Genomic DNA, 15275 nt, shown 5'->3' on the forward strand with positions numbered 1-15275 from the left:
TTAAGTTTTGTCTCTTAACTTTTTCCTCGATTCCCCGGAACATTTCGTCGAAATCAAAACTAAATTTGCTTTCCGGGAGCAGGTGCCACATTCTGAGAGAGGTGGGATGTTGGCTATATCTCTGTGATTACCTTTTTTAATTCAAAATAAATCGGAACTTATTGTTCTTTCTTGTAACTTGACGTTAATGTCTCCCACATCATCAAAGATTTTGTAGGTAGCCCTACGCTGCTAATATTTTATTGTTTTCTTTTTCGTTGCTTGTGTTTCAATCAGAGATAACTGTGTTCTTACGTTTTAAAGTAAAGCCGGAGTCCATCTTTGGTAAAGGCTAAGACTCACTGTAATGCAACACATCCACTTGCTGTTTACAGTAAATTAGACATAACAGTGAATACAAGCGCATAGTTTTACAGTCGCAAAATGTACCAGCGCAACATACCCAGAAGACAACATGCAAACAAAATAGTTGGATGCAAACTGCGTGGTTATGCTGTTGAAAGTTTCAATCTTCTCACCTGTTGCAGTACCTGCAGAAGATAACTTTCAATCAAAGTCTGTCCACCGATTTATCTATCTTTTCACTGACCATGTGCAACCTCGCGAGGTGGTCATGTGCTACAGTAACAAATCAGTCAATAATTACAACAGCTAACACACTTTGTCATTTTCAATTTGTCAAGACTGAACAAGTTGAAATACTTTACTATAAAGCCACAGGTTTTACATTTTATATTTTAACCTATAGAGAGCACCAAGTGCCAGTGTTAATTTCCTCTTTGAATCATAATGAAGGGTGTACCCTTTAAGGTTACAAAACACTTAACCTTCTGAGAAACTCAAGTTTAAACATGCAATAATGTCCAGACAAGTTCAATCAAAGTTGCCTATTTTCAACCTTAATGAGCCATTTTATTGATCATGAAAATGTTCACTTCGTGAACAATTAGGAGCCAGCCAGCCTTTCATTTTATCAGTTCAAAACAGTTTACCCCTCTCTTTAGCAATCATTTGCAGCAATCATTTGCAAACTTTATGGCATTCATTCATTCATTCATTCATTCATTCATTCATTCATTCATTATATTTTGGACATAATGTGGGTTAAGAAGGCAAATAAACCCTCAAACCTTGAACGGTATAATTAGGAGGATTTTATAGCTTGTCCTGTGATTGCGGTTGAATGAAAAACAATAGTCACTCGGGGTCCCCCATAAACAAGAAAATCACTGAGTTGCATGAATTATTGCAGAACTTGATAACTCTCAAATATTCATAAATTAAATAATGATCATGCACATAAATGCCTTGCTTCCATTGTTCCTAGATTAGCTCCACAAAGTCCCTCACATTGTATTCAGACTTCTTTTCTGCCTCAAGTCTCATCTGGCAGGAATTTAACCAAAACAATTATCATTCATATCAATATCCACCATCGATAATGACAAATAAATAAATACATTAAATTACATTCTAGTTGTTTGCCCATCGTTGTGGTAGTTGGCCAGATTTACTAGTCTCACAGGGTTTGATTTACTTGCTAGCTTGCATGCATGTTGTTTGCATTTTCTCAAAGGTATAACATTCAATCTTCAGGACCTTGTTAAAAGTACCACCCAAAAAAAAGAAAAGTATGGTTACTATTTATAATAGTCAATAGAAATTGAAGATTTCAACAACAGAGCCTTAACAGACCATGAGGCCCATCCACACACTGGAACAGAGCCTTAACAGATACCAGGCCATCCCATCCACACACTGGAACAAAGCCTTAACAGATACCAGGCCAGATATGCTCTGTGCATGGAGAAGACTGGTAGGGCCCTGTCTGTGTCCAAACTCACTGGGTTTGCCCTCAGTCACAAAATATCTCAACAGTTTTATGGAGGTTATGGCACGTTACCTCTTCCAACTTCATATTACATTTCATTCATGTCTAAAATAAATCTAAAATGCACTTCCCCAGGAAGCACCCATTTTAGCTTCCATTTTAGTGGCTATGCATTGTTAAGCTGCAAGTGATTTTGCATTGTTAAAAGGCAATCATATGCATACATTCTAAAATAATCATTCAGTCACAAATATTACTTGAGAATTTGATTATATACAGTACTGTGCAAAGGTCTTAGGCACCTGTATAACATTCTGTACAGATAAGATTCTTTCAAAAACAATCAATGAAAGGTCCTAAATAAACGTACTATACATTTTACATGACATTTTAGTAATTTGGCAGCAGTTAAAAACTGAATCAAATCAATATTTTTTGTGACCACCTTTTGGCGTTAAAAAGGCATCACTTCTCTGAGAATAGCCAACGCTGTCCTGCAGTTCTATAAGACAATCAGCAGGGAGGTTGTTCCAGGCATGTTGGAGAACTTGCCACAGTTCTTCTGCAAACTTTGGTTGGCTCCTTGCTTCTGATCTCACAGCCTTGATCAAGTTTTTATGTAAAAAGTAGCCAATTGCTTACAGTAACATGTTTTAAATTAAATACAAAAATGTCTCTGTTCCAGCAGTGCCTGGTGTCCCCCATGACATGTCAGATAAAGTAGGGAGTAGGGAGTGACGTGTCAGATGCTCATTTCGTGCCAGTTGGTGGCAGCAGGCTCCTATATAATCCCTGAGGGAGGTAAAGCAGAGTCCTGCTGAAGAGCATTTCCTAAAGGGAAAACATTGTCTCTGCCTGCTAACTGAATACTAACTGAAATCCCATCATATTCAGTACATAGCTATGTATTTAAACCTTGAAAACATACTTTTGCCGCTCTAGGGAGGAAAAATCATAGGGAGCCGTATACCAATACATCCGCTTTACCTCCCTATACAGTCACACAGTTGGGAGATGGCTGCTGACCTCATCTTCCTCACCAGCGTAGAGTTGGCAAGGTATGTGTGGTGGCAGGTATGTGTGTGGTGTGTGGTGGCAGGTGTGTGTGGTGTGTGGTGGCAGGTGTGTGTGTGGTGTGTGGTGGCAGGTATGTGTGTGGTGTGTGGTGGCAGGTATGTGTGTGGTGGCAGGTGTGTGTGTGGTGGCAGGTGTGTGTGTGGTGGCAGGTGTGTGTGGTGTGTGGTGGCAGGTGTGTGTGTGTGGTGTGTGGTGGCAGGTGTGTGTGTGTGTGGTGTGTGGTGGCAGGTAGCAGGTGTGTGTGTGGTGTGTGGTGGCAGGTATGTGTGGTGTGTGGTGGCAGGTGTGTGTGTGGTGGCAGGTGTGTGTGTGTGTGTGGTGGCAGGTAGCAGGTATGTGTGTGGTGGCAGGTAGCAGGTGTGTGTGTGGTGGCAGGTAGCAGGTGTGTGTGTAGTGGCAGGTAGCAGGTGTGTGTGTGGTGGCAGGTAGCAGGTATGTGTGTGGTGGCAGGTAGCAGGTATGTGTGTGGTGGCAGGTAGCAGGTATGTGTGTGGTGGCAGGTAGCAGGTATGTGTGTGGTGGCAGGTAGCAGGTATGTGTGTGGTGGCAGGTAGCAGGTGTGTGTGTGGTGGCAGGTGTGTGTGTGTGTGTGGTGTGTGGTGGCAGGTAGCAGGTGTGTGTGTGTGTGGTGGCAGGTGTGTGTATCGTGTGTGGTGGCAGGTATGTGTGTGGTGGCAGGTAGCAGGTATGTGTGTGGTGGCAGGTAGCAGGTGTGTGTGTGGGGGCAGGTAGCAGGTGTGTGTGTGGGGGCAGGTAGCAGGTGGGCCCAGGCACCTGGAGTCACATGACATGCTCCTTTCTCATGGTCTGTCTGTTGGTATTAATGAAACACAAATAATGACACACAAACAGGTAACGTTACGAGCCTCGGTCCCCACAGCAACTCCAATGGTCAGGCGATGTGTACACGTAACATTGATTCAGTTCAGGTATCAGACTACATGAAGCTATACATAGAAAATATAGACATATTGTTGTGTATTTTAAAAGTAGTTATGAAACAAAATAAATCAAAATAAAAAGTCCAGTTGAACATGACCACTGGACTAATTCAAACGGTCACATAGAAGCAGATGACAACATCTTAAGCTACAAGGTGAGATTTTTATTTTGTAAATTGGTTGAAGTATGGAGAGTATGGGGTGGGTTTAGTAGCCAGATAGCGATTTTCAAAGTCAAACTTCCACTACTTTGTATTCATTTATCAATTAATCAAAGTCGTGAAACACGACTACCTAGAGGCATGATGAAATGGATAACCTTACCTTCAAAAGTGTGAGGGACTCAAGATTCCACTCTTGCAGCTTGGTTTTAACAAAATCGTCCATGGAATCTCTGAGGAGAGAAAATGCAATGTTTAAACTGCCCATGTTTCGAAACAAGAAACCATTCTAAAACATTTCTATTTAAATGCATTTCTATTTATGAGTCAAGCAAGCAGCCCACTTGAGGGACCATGAAGTGCTGAGCTGAGTGCCATAAGTAAAACATATATATTTTTTGAGTTAAAACATTTGTATCTTTTGAGCTAATCAACATATATCGTTTGAATAATCAAAATGTGTAACCAACGGAGACCGTGTGATTTAAGTGTTTCTTTAATTTTAATGTATTACTTTTCATTTAAGACTGATGTCTGTTGTTTTGCAATAGTGATGCAGCCAAACAGACTGTGCATGTGACTGTGTGTTCAGGTCGAACAGAATATTGGCCTCACGCGTTGTACGACCTCTTTCTGAGCGAAAGTAGTCGGGAGGAGAGGGAAGTAGTGGGGGCTATTGCCGAGGAAGACGAGCCTCTGTTCGAATTTATGACCTAAGAGACATGAGTTTGCCAGTCTGATGAGTTTATATGTAATCTCTTAATATTCTGATAGGCCATATTTTAAAAGATTATTTTGAAAAAGACCATGTGAACCAGAACCAAGGACAGATGTATGTCAGAGGAAGAGACTGCCTTAATGCTCAAATTGAGACGGGTGCGTGGGGGGGGTTGGACCCAAAATGCACGACTCAAAAACAGTGGTGTAATAAAGTCCCGTCAGGGCTTTATTCAGGGAATGTCCAGTGAACGTAGTCAAAAAACAAGCAATGTTCAAACATGTAAAATCCAGCCAAAACCAAAGTACAGTACCGAGGGAGAAGGCAGTCACGTAATCGGTACAACATGCAAAAAAGTCCAGTAGCCAGGAAAGCTGTCCTGTCAGCGGGGCAGAAGTACAAGCAGACGGTAGGCAGGCTCAGGGTCGATGACGGCACAAGAGTCTAGACCAGGGGTCGGCAACCCTGGTCCTGGAGAGCCGCAGGGTGTGCTGGCTTTCGTTGTTACTTGGCATTAATTGATCAATGAAAGCCGTTGATTGCACAGTTAACTCTCCTCACCTGGTTTCTTGGGCCTGAATCGGTTGCTTATTTTAAGGTGGAGACAAAAGCCAGCACACCCTGCGGCTCTCCAGGACCAGGGTTGCCGACCCCTGGTCTAGACCGAAGTCTGCTCCGCGGGGCAAAAGCACAAAGACAGCAGGCAACAGTCAACAAAACAGTCAATAATCTTTGGTCAATAAACAGGCTTGGCTCGTAACATGTAGACAATGGCTTGCCAAAACCACTCAAAAGTGCACTGACAAACAGGGAGGCAACAATTTCACAAAGACAAAACATGGAACTGAGCTTATATGCAGGTGTAGACAGGTGAAGACAATTAGCTTGAGAGCAGCATGAGAATGGAAATCAGGTGTGGAGGATTGACAAGTTAACGAGGTAATTAGTAATCGTTAGTAATAAACCTATCCTGCCCTAGCATTAGTAAATTAGTAAATGACATGCACAAGAAACGTAAGGTAACATGAACACATGGCTAGAATGTTAGTATTACCCAATCCTGATCTAGCATTAGTAGATTAGTAAGAAGACAAGGGAAATTGAAACAATTAGGGTGTGAGTGACAGAAAGGGAGAGAGAGAAAGCAGGAATGTAAGGTTTGCAGAAAGACAAAAAAAAGTACGCTAAACAATGAACAGAACCACATAACATGAAACATAAATCATGACATAACAAGTTTGCGAAATTTTGACAATAAACTATATAACATGACATGGCAAATCTAAGAAATAAATGGTAACAAGAACTAAACAAGAAACATGACAAGACAATGAAACGTAATAAAACATTAAAACATGGCGAGACTAGACTAACATAATACGTGTCATGACAATAACGTAACTAAGACAATAACTAAACATGAAACATAACGTGACAAACATGAAACGTGACACAAATTTTTGTAAAATGTATTAACAACAATAGTTTGCATTATGAATTATTGTACTAATGAATGATCAAATATATCAGCTAACATTAACAAGAGTTAAATGATTATAGAGAATAGATACACCATGCAAAGATACTTAGCAATTTGTCTATGAAACCTAGAATGAGTGAGAGTGGGGAGGGGGCCGGCATCTTGTGATCTTGCATCTTGCCCCGGATTTTGACTCTTTTCCCGAGAACCAACCGGTCTCCACTCCCAATTTTTTTTTTTTTTACAAGAAATTATGTTTGGGAAATGTTATTGACACAACACTGGGTCGCAAAAATACTCTACATTAGCGGGACAGACCGAACACTGCTGGGTCGCCAGAATATAACTCGAACAACCGAAAATGTTATTTCCGGAAATCAACATGAATATTGTGATTAAAATATCAGTTCAATCGTAAATTAACGTATTCTGGACGTAAATCGTCCGTATCTAGCATTTTAATGTGACATAAACACTGTTTTAACTTTTAAACTTTTAAACTCGCATTTTCCGAGCGTTCTATCGGTTATACGAGTGGAACTCCGACGGCACCGAAATCGGCACCACGAAAATCAAGTGTCCCATTTGAGCATTATTAGTATTCTGGAACTTCTGTTCGCGTGCATGTAAGCAAAGGTCATTCTCAACCATCCAGCACAATAACTAATGCAATCATTACAACAGGCTTTATTTTACTTTGCTAAGGAAAGCGGCTATCAATTATTCTTAAATGAAGCGCCAAGAATCCAGTTTACATTGACTACAATGTATAATTTTTTATTATTTTTATTTTATTTTAAACCATTATTCGTATGTTCCTCATTTAAGGGGCCATATCGCAAATCTTGCTTCATACTCACACACTCCACGTATCCTATCAGTTCCAGCATCCCCTGAGGATGTCGTAAGGGGAGTCCCCGCTTGCGATATTGTTCTTTCCAATATGCACCAGCAGCAAGATATCCTATTCTTTGGAGGGTCGTACCCAGGTGTAACCACAGGGTCACACCGGGCATCGACTCCTCCAAGCCCCTCAGCATGCTGTCGGACAGCCCGCACATCTTTCTGGCTGATGGGGGAGAGAGAAAGCAAAATCCACATTCGGCTACATAAGCCAAAGCCAAAGCCAAATAAATTGGGATGTACAGAGATATGTTTTAGATATATATTTAAATATTTCGGACAACCAAGCGTCGGCCTGTTGCCACCTCTGCGGGGAACTGAGACGCTACGCTGCTAATAGGATTACAATATACAAAAAATGTTCTCATTAATATTAATTTATGTAAACGATATAATTTAGCGGTACTCTAATTATAATTCCGTTATTACCCTGCCCTCCACGCGCAGTCCTCCCGCCGAAGACGAGCTCAGGGACAAACCCTGCTTAAAGCTTACATTTCCCTGCAACTTTCAAAAAATTACGGTTGAGTGGATAGCAAACATTTTATTGGATTTATTCGATCACGTGCCCAGGGGGTAAAATGTCAAACCTACGACCATTTCCTTGCCTTTTCTGCGCTGACCAGCAGCACCCAGAGAGTCCTCAAGCTCCATTCAAGCTCATGAGACCGTGCAAGGACCGTCTAACTGTAATTTGGAGAGCAGAGAGTTGCTGGATGATGTTTGACTGTTAAAGCATGAGAATGAGAGAACGAAAAGGTAAAACCGCCAATACAATACAAATACTATATTTGAATGCATAAAATCATTAACACGCCTGTGCTAATGCTACTGTTACTAGTTACTGCTACAACTACTACTACTACGACGACGACGACTTCGTAATTGGCAGTTTTTCGAACGAATCTTTCAAATTAAACTCGTTCTCAAAAAGTACTCATCGTAAAAACTTGGTATGGAAATGCTCTAAATACTTTCAGCTTGTCGGACATATAATTAATTTTAAAAAAACATCGCATTTTGTTGTCAAAAGATATAGCTAATTTGGATAAATTAGCGGTGGCTATGGCGGTGACGTGCTGCCGGCCCGGTCTTTGGTCATAAGGAAAGAGAATGTGCCAGAACAAAGCTGGCTCACCCCGCTCTAATCACTGTAAATCTCAACACTTTTATAAAACAGAACAGAACAGAATCATTTAAAATCCAGCTGCCCAGGGATGAAATTGGGCCAAAAAGTTACCCTTTTCTAACTGGTGATGTTCAAAATGGAATAGTATAATAAGTCATATAATGATATGTTCTTTAGAAATAAAAAATTGGCTTTTGGGCCATTGGATTCATTATGATGCATCTCCCTTACCCTTAGTAATACATTAGTAACAAGGAACTTTGTGTGTGTGTGTGAGTTCACTGAAAAAAGATTCAGTGTGGGTTTATGGTGAGTATGTGAATTGTGTGAGTGAGTGAAGAGGTGTTGACGGGGAAGAGCAACTAGAGTGCTCAGCGTAAATTAGTACACCCCCTTTGAAAAGTAACATCAATGAACACAAAAACAATTTTCAAAATGTTGACAAGACCAAATTTAATATAACATCTGTTTAACTTATAACATGAAAGTAAGGTTAATAATATAACTTAGATTCCACATTTTTCATTTTTACTCAAATAAGGGCCATGCAAAAATGAGTACACCCCACAACAAAAACTACTACATCTAGTACTTTGTATGGCCCCCATGATTTTTAATGACAGCACCAAGTCTTCTAGGCATGGAATGAACAAGTTGACAACATTTTGTTCATCGATCTTTTTCCATTCTTCAAGAATGACCTCTTTTAGAGACTGGATGCTGGATGGAGAGTGATGCTCAACATGTCTCTTCAGAATTCCCCACAGGTGTTCAATTGGGTTCAGATCAGGAGACATACTTGGCCACTGAATCACTTTCACCCTGTTCTTCTTCAGAAATCCAACAGTGGCCTTAGATGTGTGTTTAGGATCATTGTCATGTTGGAAAAGTGCATGACGACCAAGGGCACGGAGTGATGGTAGCATCTTCTCTTTCAGTATAGAGCAATACCTCTGTGAATTCATGATGCCATGAATGAAATGCAGCTCCCTGACACCAGCAGCACTCATGCAACCCCACATAAGGACACTGCCACCACCATGTTTCACTGTAGGCACCATGCATTTTTCTTTGTATTCTTCACCTTTGCGACGCCATACAGTTTTGAAGCCATCAGTTCCAAAAACATTTATCTTGGTCTCATCACTCCAGAGTATAGAGTCCCAGTAGTCTTCATCTTTGTCAGCATGGGCCCTGGCAAACTCTAGGTGGGCTTTTTTGTGCCTGGGCTTTAGGAGAGGCTTCCTTCGTGGATGGCACCCACGCATGCCATTCCTCTGCAGTGTACACCGTATTGTGTCACGAGAAATAGTCACCCTAGTTTGGCTTTCTACTTCCTTAGATAACTGCAGTGAACTTGCATGCCGATTTTCTTCGACCCTTCTCATCAGAAGACGCTGCTGTCGAGGTGGTAACTTTTATGGACGGCCTGGACGTCTCTGTGAGATGGTTGCAGTTCCATCTTTTTAAAATTTTTGTATCACTTTTGCTATAGTATTCTGAATGATTCTTGTAGCCTTCACCTTTGCGGTGTAAAGAAATGATTTTCTTTCTCTCGACATTTCTCTTCCATGTTAACAACATGAAATGGGATGGGAAGTAACACCCTTTTATAGTCAACAGTCTGCTGGACACCTGTGTAATGAATAATTAGACTCACCTGTGGTTGATTATTGTTAAATTAGACATTTGTAGTCTAAAATTTAGCTTTGCTCCAGAGACTTTGAGTGGGGTGTATTCATTTTTGCATCACCCTAATTTGAGTAAAACTGAAAATTTTGTTCTCTAAGTTATATTATTAACCTTACTTTCATGTTATAAGTTAAACATGTTAAATAAAACTTAGTCTTGTCAACATTTTGGAAATTGTTTTTGTGTTCATTGAGATATTGTTTAAAATGTTACTTTTCGAAGGGGGTGTACTCATTTACACTGAGCACTGTATATACTGAGCACCTACCCTACTAAGCTTCCATCTCAACACCTATAAATGTAACATGTTTTACCTGTACTATAGAATATCTAGGGCTGACAGCTGGCTCAACAGGGAGTCACAGAGAATCACCCTCTCAAACAGGGAGTCACACGGGAGTCACTCTCTCAAACAGGGAGTCACAGAGAATCACCCTCTCAAACAGGGAGTCACAGAGAATCACCCTCTCAAACAGGGAGTCACAGAGAATCACCCTCTCAAACAGGGAGTCACAGAGAGTCACCCTTTCAAACAGGGAGTCACACGGGAGTCACTCTCTCTCAAACAGGGAGTCACACGGGAGTCACTCTCTCTCAAACAGAGTCACCCTCTCAAACAGGGAGTCACACGGGAGTCACTCTCTCTCAAACAGAGTCACAGAGAGTCACCCTTTCAAACAGGGAGTCACACGGGAGTCACCCTCTCAAACAGGGAGTCACAGAGAGTCACCCTCTCAAACAGGGAGTCACAGAGAGTCACCCTCTCAAACAGAGAATCACAGGGAGTCACAGAGAGTCACAGGGAGTCACAGGGAGTCAGCCTCTCGGGCGCCCGTCTCATCTCACCAGCTGTCGTTCCACGACTATTTAATTAAAAAAAATGTTTTGGCCACTTTTCTTAAATATACAATTGAAGTCTACCTATCTAGAATCTGCGATTTAGAGTCTCCTATTTTGCACTGCCTATTTAAAATCTGCTGTTCTGAATCACCTATAGAGCCAGTTAATTAGAATTGCCTATTTAGAAACGCCGATTTATAATTGCCTATTAATAACCTATTTACATACATCTAATATTTTGTACTGTCTATATACAATGGCCTGTGTAGAACCACCTGTTCTGGCCCACCTACATAGAATATTAGAACTGTCTACTGCCTATGGAATCAGTTATTTAGAACCGCCTATTTAAAAATGGCCTATTTACAATCTCCTATTTTCTGCCGCCTATTTAGAATGGACTATTAAGACGCACCTATTAAGAACAAAGAGTCCTAAAACTATTATGTCATTTAAGCATACTTCTATGATAAAATTCTAACTTCATTTTCAAAATAATCTAGTAAAAGTGGGTACTGAACTACCCATTTCATCATCCTCCTCTTCTTCATAATCTTTACCATTAAAACTAATTACTACTAAGATTACTATTCTTCTGTGCTAATCAATGTATGTCCTGTGGACTCATGGGGATTCACTTTAGCCGGTCGGGCCATGAAGGAAACCACTACATTTTCCTGAACCGTCATATTTTATTCTAAATTTATACTGATCATGTACCTGTCTATGGTCTATTACGGTGGCATTAAACCAACTGTTCCCTTTGCAGTGAAGGCATGTTTTACACGTTTGCCTAGTAATTTTGTGGGACTTTAAATGCTTGGAACTCTAACGACACCTAAACCAGCTCGCTTCCATCCCACATCTTGAGCTTTCAGGTGCTGTATAGCAGCATCCCTCAGAAACTATTCTGTGCAACTAAACCTACAGGTGCTGTAGAACATGTGTGTAAACCTACAGGTGCTGTAGAACATGTGTGTAAACCTACAGGTGCAGTAGAACATGTGTGTAAACCTACAGGTGCAGTAGAACATGTGTGTAAACCTACAGGTGCAGTAGAACATGTGTGTAAACCTACAGGTGCTGTAGAACATGTGTGTAAACCTACAGGTGCTGTAGAACATGTGTGTAAACCTACAGGTGTAGAACATGTCTCTAAACCTACAGGTGCTGTAGAACATGTGTGTAAACCTACAGGTGCAGTAGAACATGTGTGTAAACCTACAGGTGCAGTAGAACATGTCTCTAAACCGTCACTTTTTCACATGTAAACCTATGTATGTCAGGCTACGTGACAAAATGTATTTACTCCCAGCCCAACGTTTCTCCTCATCTACCTTCATTATATGGATTGAATAACAAAAAGACATGTTAAAGACACTGATCATAATCATTATAGGGGTTAGTGTAACTTGAGATCATGTTGAAGTGCCTTTCCACAAAACAAAATGGCAACTTGCCTCTACTGGCTTTCACTGGCAGGAAAGTGTCATATTCACTTTTCTGTGTCATTTAACCAGGGTACAAACACGCCAAGTCAATGTTGGAATCTAAAAATAATTCATGAAAATGTTTTATTTATATGATTTATTTGAAGTTGTTTCCAGTGTTTCTGTGTAACGTTACAACCGCCGACGAGTGACTGGTGTTTATTAGCTAACATTAGCTGCCCACAACATTTGTGAAAGCCTGTTATGTATGGGGGTATGTATGTGTGTGTGTGTGTGTGTGTGTGTATGTGTGTTATGTATGGGGGGGGGGGGGGGGTGTGTGTGTGTGTGTGTGGTGTTATGTATGGGTGTGTGTGTGTGTGTGTGTGTGTGTTTGTTATGTATGGGGGTATGTGTGTGTGTGTGTGTGTGTGTGTGTGTGTGTGTGTGTGTGTGTGGTGTTATGTATGGGTGTGTGTGTGTGTGTGTGTTATGTATGGGGGTATGTGTGTGTGAGTGTTATGTATGGGGGTATGGGTGTGTGTGTGTGTGAGTGTTATGTATGGGGGTATGTGTGTGTGTGTAGGGGAGTTTGTGTGTGTGTGTGTGTGTGTGTTATGTATGGGGGTATGTGTGTGTGTTATGTATGGGTGTGTGTGTGTGTGTTATGTATGGGGGTATGTGTGTGTGTGTGTTATGTATGGGTATGTGTGTGTGTGTGTGTGTTATGTATGGGTGTGTGTGTGTTATGTATGGGGGTATGCGTGTGTGTGAGTGTTATGTATGGGGGCATGGGTGTGTGTGTGTGTGTTATGTATGTGTGTGTGTGTGTGTTATGTATGGGGGTGTGTGTTTGTTATGTATGGGGGTATGTGTGTGTGTGTGTGTGTTATGTATGGGTGTGTGTGTGTTATGTATGGGGGTATGTGTGTGTGTGTGTGGGTGTTATGTATGGGGGTATGTGTGTGTGTGTGTGTGTGTGTTATGTATGGGGGTATGTGTCTGTGTGTGTGTGTTATGTATGGGGGTATGTGTGTGTGTGTGTGTGTGTTATGTATGGGGGTATGTGTGTGTGTGTGTGTTATGTATGGGGGTATGTATGTGTGTGTGTGTTATGTATGGGGGTATGTGTGTGTGTGTGTTATGTATGGGGGTATGGGTGTGTGTGTGTGTGAGTGTTATGTATGGGGGTATGTGTGTGTCTGTGTGTGTTATGTATGGGTGTGTGTGTGTTATGTATGGGGGTATGTGTGTGTGTGTGTGGGTGTTATGTATGGGGGTATGTGTGTGTGTGTGTGTGTGTGTTATGTATGGGGGTATGTGTCTGTGTGTGTGTGTTATGTATGGGGGTATGTGTGTGTGTGTGTGTGTGTTATGTATGGGGGTATGTGTGTGTGTGTGTGTTATGTATGGGGGTATGTATGTGTGTGTGTGTTATGTATGGGGGTATGTGTGTGTGTGTGTTATGTATGGGGGTATGGGTGTGTGTGTGTGTGAGTGTTATGTATGGGGGTATGTGTGTGTCTGTGTGTAGGGGAGTTTGTGTGTGTGTGTGTGTGTGTGTGTGTGTGTGTTATGTATGGGGGTATGTGTGTGTGTTATGTATGGGTGTGTGTGTGTGTTATGTATGGGGGTATGTGTGTGTGTGTTATGTATGGGTATGTGTGTGTGTGTGTGTGTGTTATGTATGGGTGTGTGTGTGTTATGTATGGGGGTATGCGTGTGTGTGAGTGTTATGTATGGGGGCATGGGTGTGTGTGTGTGTGTTATGTATGTGTGTGTGTGTTATGTATGGGGGTATGTGTGTGTGTGTTTGTTATGTATGGGGGTATGTGTGTGTGTGTGTGTGTGTGTGTGTGTGTGTTATGTATGGGGGTATGTGTGTGTGTGTGTGGGTGTTATGTATGGGGGTATGTGTGTGTGTGTGTGTGTTATGTATGGGGGTATGTGTCTGTGTGTGTGTGTTATGTATGGGGGTATGTGTCTGTGTGTGTGTGTTATGTATGGGGGTATGTGTGTGTGTGTGTGTGTGTGTGTGTGTGTGTGTGTGTGTGTTATGTATGGGGGTATGTGTGTGTGTGTGTGTTATGTATGGGGGTATGTATGTGTGTGTGTGTGTTATGTATGGGGGTATGTGTGTGTGTGTGTGTGTGTGTGTGTGTGTGTGTGTTATGTATGGGGGTGTGTGTGTGTATGTGTGTGTTATGTATGGGTGTGTGTGTGTGTGTGTGTGTGTGTGTGTGTGTTATGTATGTGTGTGTGATTTGCACTTTGTTGTACGTAGCTCTGGATAAGAGCGTCTGCTATATGCCACGTAATGTAACGTAATGTAATGTATGGGGGTATGTGTGTGTGTGTGTGTGTGTGTGTGTGTGTGTGTGTGTGTTATGTATGGGGGGTATGTGTGTGTGTGTGTGTGTGTGTGTGTGTGTGTGTGTGTGTGTGTGTTATGTATGGGTGTGTGTGTGTGTGTGTGTGTATGTGTTATGTATGGGGGGTATGTGTGTGGTTCCAGTCTCGTCCTGCAGGTGTACCCTGCACTGATTACCAACCCGCCACACCTGCCATAGGCTGGAGTATATAAACTCCTCCAAATGCTGTCTCTCTGTCCTGGTAGCCAGCTCTGCAGCAGCAGGGCCGTCAACCGTCACCGGTTTGATCATTTCATAGTTCCTGTGTTATAATGAATGTAGTTATTTTCAATCGCATTAACTGTGTCTGTTTCCCTTATGTTATATTCCCTGAGTCAGGGTTGTAACATATTTGGGGCTCGTCCGGGATTTTCCGGGGGCATTGTATGTGTTTTGAGTATTTTCTCCTAGATTTTCTGATTGTTTGTTTAGTGGAGTGCTGAGGCTGCATGGTCTCTTTTCCTCTGGTGAGTACAGTTGCTTTGAGTGCTGTTAATTGAGTTGGGGATCTCTCGGGTTAGGTAGGAGTGATCCAGCTGGATTGAAACATTCAGTCCTTCCTACAGGTCACTCTTTTGTTGTTTTCCTTTGTTATTTTCAAGGCAAATCCCAGGTGGAGACTTGTCTCTGTTGGGGGTAGGCGGTTCAGGCCCATATTGCTC

The sequence above is a fragment of the Conger conger genome, chromosome 12 (assembly GCF_963514075.1).
Source record: "Conger conger chromosome 12, fConCon1.1, whole genome shotgun sequence".
NCBI classification, from domain to species: Eukaryota; Metazoa; Chordata; class Actinopteri; order Anguilliformes; family Congridae; genus Conger; species Conger conger.